Source organism: Lathyrus oleraceus, chromosome 4 (genome assembly GCF_024323335.1).
Source record: "Lathyrus oleraceus cultivar Zhongwan6 chromosome 4, CAAS_Psat_ZW6_1.0, whole genome shotgun sequence".
NCBI classification, from domain to species: Eukaryota; Viridiplantae; Streptophyta; class Magnoliopsida; order Fabales; family Fabaceae; genus Lathyrus; species Lathyrus oleraceus.
Window position 1 is genome coordinate 212,261,536 of NC_066582.1, and position 5,984 is coordinate 212,267,519.

Sequence of the window (5,984 nt, forward strand, 5' to 3'; positions counted from 1 at the left end):
TGGTACTTGTATCGAATTATTTATTAATAATAAAAGGTTTTTTCTTTATTATGTTTGTTTAATAAAGTCCCTAGAATAGCTAGTCCGTTTAATGTATCAAGTGTGACTTAATCATGAGATCACATTAAACATAAGGACACTATTCTTAAAGTATCCGTAGTCGAGCTTTATTGTGAAGTGGGATAACATTAAAGCATAAAGACTATTATGTATATAGACTGATGATCACATCTCATGGATCATAGATAAGGAGTCATCAAGTCTTAAACATAGGTATGAATATTAAGAGTAATATTTATACTGGATTGACCCGCTATGATAATACTATATAGAATGTTATGCAAAGTGTCATAAGTTATTCTCATGGTGATAATGGTGTATACCACCCTTCGACCTGAAACCACTATGGACCCTAGATGTAGAGTCGAGTGCCTTGTTGCTGATCAAACATTGTCCGTAACTGGATGACCATAAAGACAGTTGATGGGTATTCCACGAAGCATGCTAAGAGACATGAGTGACCTAGATGGAATTTGCCCATCCTGCGTAACAGGATAAATGTCTATGGGCCCAATATTGAACTGGACAAGGATGACACGGTCTATGCCTTGTGTTCAATATAGACATAACGGCAAAAGGGTAATTATACACATAAGTATTATTGTCATACCCCGATTTTGGCCCTGAAATTTTCTTCCCATCAATCACTTGTTTGCATTCTTTCTTCACTCACCTTCATATCCTTCATTCATGATCATATTTACTATTTCATATTTTTTTTTTATATTTTTTATTATTTTTTATATTTTTCACGTTCCAAATTTACATTCATATTTGCTTCATTCACCTTTAAAAAAAAAGAGGAAATCCTTTAATATTGAAGGAATTCTACATAATCATTCATATTTCAATTACGTCATTTTCCCTTTCAATCTTAATTCAAGGAGATTCCATCTATATTCCATCTCATATTTCTACATATCATATTCAAATTTGCATTCACATTTTTCATTCACATTGAAAAGCTTCCATTCATCCATACACATACTCATTCATTTTTGCCACATCCACTCACTCATAACCTGTAAACATCACCACTTGAATACATGAAGTCCTGAAGATACAAGTGTCGCATCACGCGAAAAACCGGCGGGAAAACAAGAAACAACAGAGCCGCCACCGTGCGTTATTTATCCCAAAAGAGGGAAAGGAAACGCTCAGAGTGAACCTGGAAAAGACATGGTCTCGCGACCAAAGAGAATGGGTTTGGGAGTCGGTTATGCGAAGGGAAGGTATTAGCACCCCTACGCATCCGTCGTACTCGACGGGATCCACGCACAAAAGGAAGGAAAATGGTTGCTAAAACACTGCTCACACACACACACACTGGCTGAAAGGAGACAAAAGAAACTGACTGAAACTGACTCGGCAGGATATCGCATCCTGGGCCTACTTAGTCTATCAGGCATAGACATCAGAGTCGAAGTAGTTCGGACTGGGGAAACGACACATGCTCGCTAGGATATCGCATCCTATGCATACGTATCTTCTCGGACGAAGAAGAATCAGAGCATTCGTAGCTCGGCTGACACGCACACAAACAAACACAGGTAAAGGCAAACGTGGAGCCTGAATGCCAATCACTGGACTTACATCAGCATCCGAACCAAAACACACGCACACTGGAACCCAAATGCCACTCGATGGACTTACATCAGCTTCCAAGCACACAACAAAACAAAACAAAGACACAGGCGCCCGGAGAGATCTGCTCATCTCCTGCCTACGTACCTCATCTGGTATGAGGATCAGGGCGACGTAGTTCCCCTACAGAGGGATACAGGACTAGCCTAACCAGATAACAGAGGGAGACACAACTAGGGAGACTACGACTCGAGCCTAGATGTTATCATGCAAAATCAACCCTAAGTTAAGGTTTCTAGCTAACTTGCACAAGAAGCAAGCCTATCCTAAACATGACTTGCACAGGAAGCAAGCCACACACACACTTAACTTGCACAGGAAGCAAGCCAAGCAAAACCTAACTTGCACAGGAAGCAAGTCTAAACTAAACCTAACTTGCACAGGAAGCAAGTCAAACAAACATACAAGCACAGATAGCACACACTATACACAAGCAAGTGGCTCAAACAAGGGTTAGGTTTTAGTCGAGGGGTCATATCAACCTCAACAAACAAACCTCTGGAACTGGGTGAATGTGCTCTTAACCTTGCCATTGAGAGCCAAGGTGAAGCAGATGAAAGGTGAGTGAAGATAAGACTTCACAGCTCTTATCCCTGGCCTGGGAGAGCTTAAGACAAGAATGTGTGGGTTCAGAAAGTGGGAACCCTTCTACACATTTGAAACTGACTCAACTGTACAATTGTACAAGATCTTGGGTTTGTATCTGCAATGCATCAACACAGTGGTGTGAGCAAAACAGAAGACACACTGAATAGCAGGGGATAGGTTGCTTATCCCTTGGGTTCTGCCAATTGCCTCTTCACTTAGGAGGTCTTTGACTCTATGCAAGGACAAAATTAAACATCCACAGACATTGCCTCTTAAGGAGGCCTTCAGACAGTTGCCTGGCCAAGTAACAGGCCAGGTCTTCCAGACTACATGAAGTAAGGAAATCATACCTCAATGCAAATTGCTTATCAAGCAAAGCAAAGCAAAGTTCACAAGGAACTGAGCAACTAAAAGCACCTGAAATAGTCAAGCAGACATTAGTATACAACTTCAAACAAAGCAAAAGGAAACAGAAGTCAACAGTCAACACAAGCAAGTGAATGTGCAAGGCACAAGGCTCTAGGCATGTGAGCCAAGCAACCTACAAAATAAAACATGTTAATCATGGTATTTAAATAAGCTCAATCAAAAAGAATTGGTCTCATTGGTCATTTGTTGGTCAACCTGAAAACATGAGCTCAAAAGTGAGTAACAGGACCACTAGGACAAGCCTAGGGTCAAAAAGGAATGGAAAAGTCAAAACAACAAAGGGCAAGCATCCAAAATCATGTTCAAACATTCAAGAAACAAAACCAATTGGGTTCACATTCATATCAATCATCATCATCATTTCATGAACGATTTAGGTCAAAGTGTTGCAAACAGAAGCTCATAGAAGTCAACAGCAAGACTTAACTCAAAAGCAATCTTAAACATTTATAAAAATCACCAAATAAATCATGATCAATCACAACCCACAGCATGGTAAGCATGTCAAATTTCATCTTATTTGGACAAGTGGAAGGCAGTCAATGAAAATCAGAAAGTCAAAACAATTTTGAACATGCTCAAAGAAGTCAACCAAACATGCATCAACTTAGAAAAATCATAAATCAGAGATGGTGTATGATAAATGAATGGGACTAAAACCATGGCAAAGATGAGGATATCTAGTTATCTCATGTAAAATTTCATGTCCAACTAATAAAGTATGAGAATTTCACAAATGAAATGGGAACAAGTGTCACAAAAAGTCAACATATGACTAAACAGGGGAGAAAATCTCAAACAATTAGGAAATGCCACAAATAATTCCAAGAAAATTCACATGTAAACTAGACATACAAGAGTAGGTTCATGCAAAAAATCAATTCATTTGGAGGTCAAGAAACATGGTAATGAAAATCAACAAGTTGCACATCAATGGTGTGACACAAATTGTCACACCCTACTTCAAAAATTCATAACTCACAATCCAGATAGGATAAATTCACAAACTCCACATCAAAATCACCATTAGTGTGTCTAGTTTGAGCACAAAAAATTTGGGAGCCATTGGATACATCCTCATCATTTCACAAAGGTTTTGGCAAAAGGTACAATTTTTGGTCACATGATACAAACCCTAACGCCATTTAAAATCCAGCCATCAAAAAAATCTGGAAAAATCATGATAAAAAACTAGAGATTGTGATGAACATGATGCAAAAAATCCCATGAAATTTGGATTTAAAATGGATGATTTATGAATTTTGCAAGTGAGCCATGCCAAATGAAATAAAATAAGAAATTAAATGAATTAATTTGAATTAAATGAAGTGAGAATGGCATTTCAGTAATATTGGCAGTCACTTATCCAAACGACCGCGTTTTGGACGCTGGAAAGAAATAAGATGATTGGCTCATGCAGGAACAGTGTAAAAACATGCAGCTCACGTGAAGGAAATTCTGGGAAAATAAAGATTAGGGTTTTAGAGCTACAGTGGCAACTTCATCTTCTTCCCAAATCGTGAAAACCAAAATATGCCCAGAAATTGGAATCAAGCATGGCAATCGAAACATTAAACAACCCTTATCAACATCCTAACATCAAAAATCATAAAATCGAGCTAGCAATGTAAGAACCAAGCAAAACATCATTCACATGTGAAACTTTAAAACAACATATCTTGCTAAATACTTGACCATTTTCATTGATTTAAACTTCATCATTCTCAGCACAAAAAGATCTACAATAAGCATCTCATAATTTTGCAAATGGCCATGGTCGAAAACTTACCAAACTTGATGAACAGTTGTGATTCTGATGTTGTTTGGCCGTATGCACTTGAAACAGATGCTTTAACAACTCCCAGGAGGTGAATGGTGAAGTTGTTTTGGCTCAATGATGCTTGGAATGGGTGCACACGAGTTCTGCCATTAAAGGAGCTTTGAAGAAAACAGTTGTGTAAAGGCTGCTACAGATGGTGTTTGAAGGTTGAAACCAGCTCCAAATGATGAGTAGATGTTGTATTAAGCAAGGCAAAGTTGTGTGGTTGCACTTAGTTGACAGAACTTTGAAAATGGAAGAAGATGAGAATTTTAGAGAATGAAGTTTTCTGTATTTTGAGGCTGCAACTAGGGTTTACCATGACAGAAAATGATGTTAAGATCTGCTGTTTTTGTGGTACACATCAAGCTTCATGAAAATGTGGGATAGAGTTGTTGAGAAATGTACTTTTTTTCCAAGTTTCAAGCAAGTTGGCATGGGTGTATGTACTGCATAAGAATGGGCCTCCAACAAGTTTTAAATGACATTTCAGAACATGTTTGATTGGTAAAATTGGTTAGAAATGATTATTTTGAAAAGTCAAAATCCAACTCACTTGAAATTAATTAAGGCAAGTCCAAAAATGCCATTTTGGTTGGTGAAGTTTTGGTACATGAAAGTTACATTTTTGGAAAGAGGGGATCAAATGTGACTTGTAGGAAAAAACCCCACCCAAATTGGCCAAATGGTTTGAGAGATATGGCCTTTTAAAGTTCAAGATTTTGTGAAAATGATTCGATCATAACTTGCCAACCATACATGGGAATTGAGAGTTCTTGGACTTTTTGGAAATGGGAGAACAAGATCTTCAACTTTCATGTTGGGCAAAAATTCATTTGAAGCTTGTATCATGATGTAAGTTTGAGGATCAAGACTTTCCATTTTGGGCAGGTTTCAATTACAGGTCCAGTTTCCATTTTTGGAAATTTCTGATCTGGCTTCAAATTCTTCCATGATGGTGTTTTACATGATATATGAGGACTATATGGACATGAATGAGACCCCTCAAACCAATTTCCATCATCAAATCACTGATTAAATGCACAGTTGACCAAGTTTGACTTTTTAGGGTTTCTGACTGACTGTGCATTGACTGCTGACTTCTGAACATCCAATCCTTGACCAAAACACTTCAAATGGATCCCCAAGTCATGTGAACATGTTGGACCAACCCTAAGGCCTTGGCTCCTTGAGAATTGTGCTTGCTTGCTTGACTGACTGATCTCCTGACCAGTTTGACCTAATTCTCTTGATTGGCTTGCACTTGAGGCAAATGGAACAATGCAATGCTATGCAGTGGGCCATGATATGCTATGACCTAATATGAGAATGTATGTACAATGATGGGTGCAAATTTGAGGTGCTACAACAAGGAAAGGCTTCTTTTGAATTGCTACAAGAGACGCTAATTTTTTTTTTCATTCACAATAATGTCATATTTTTT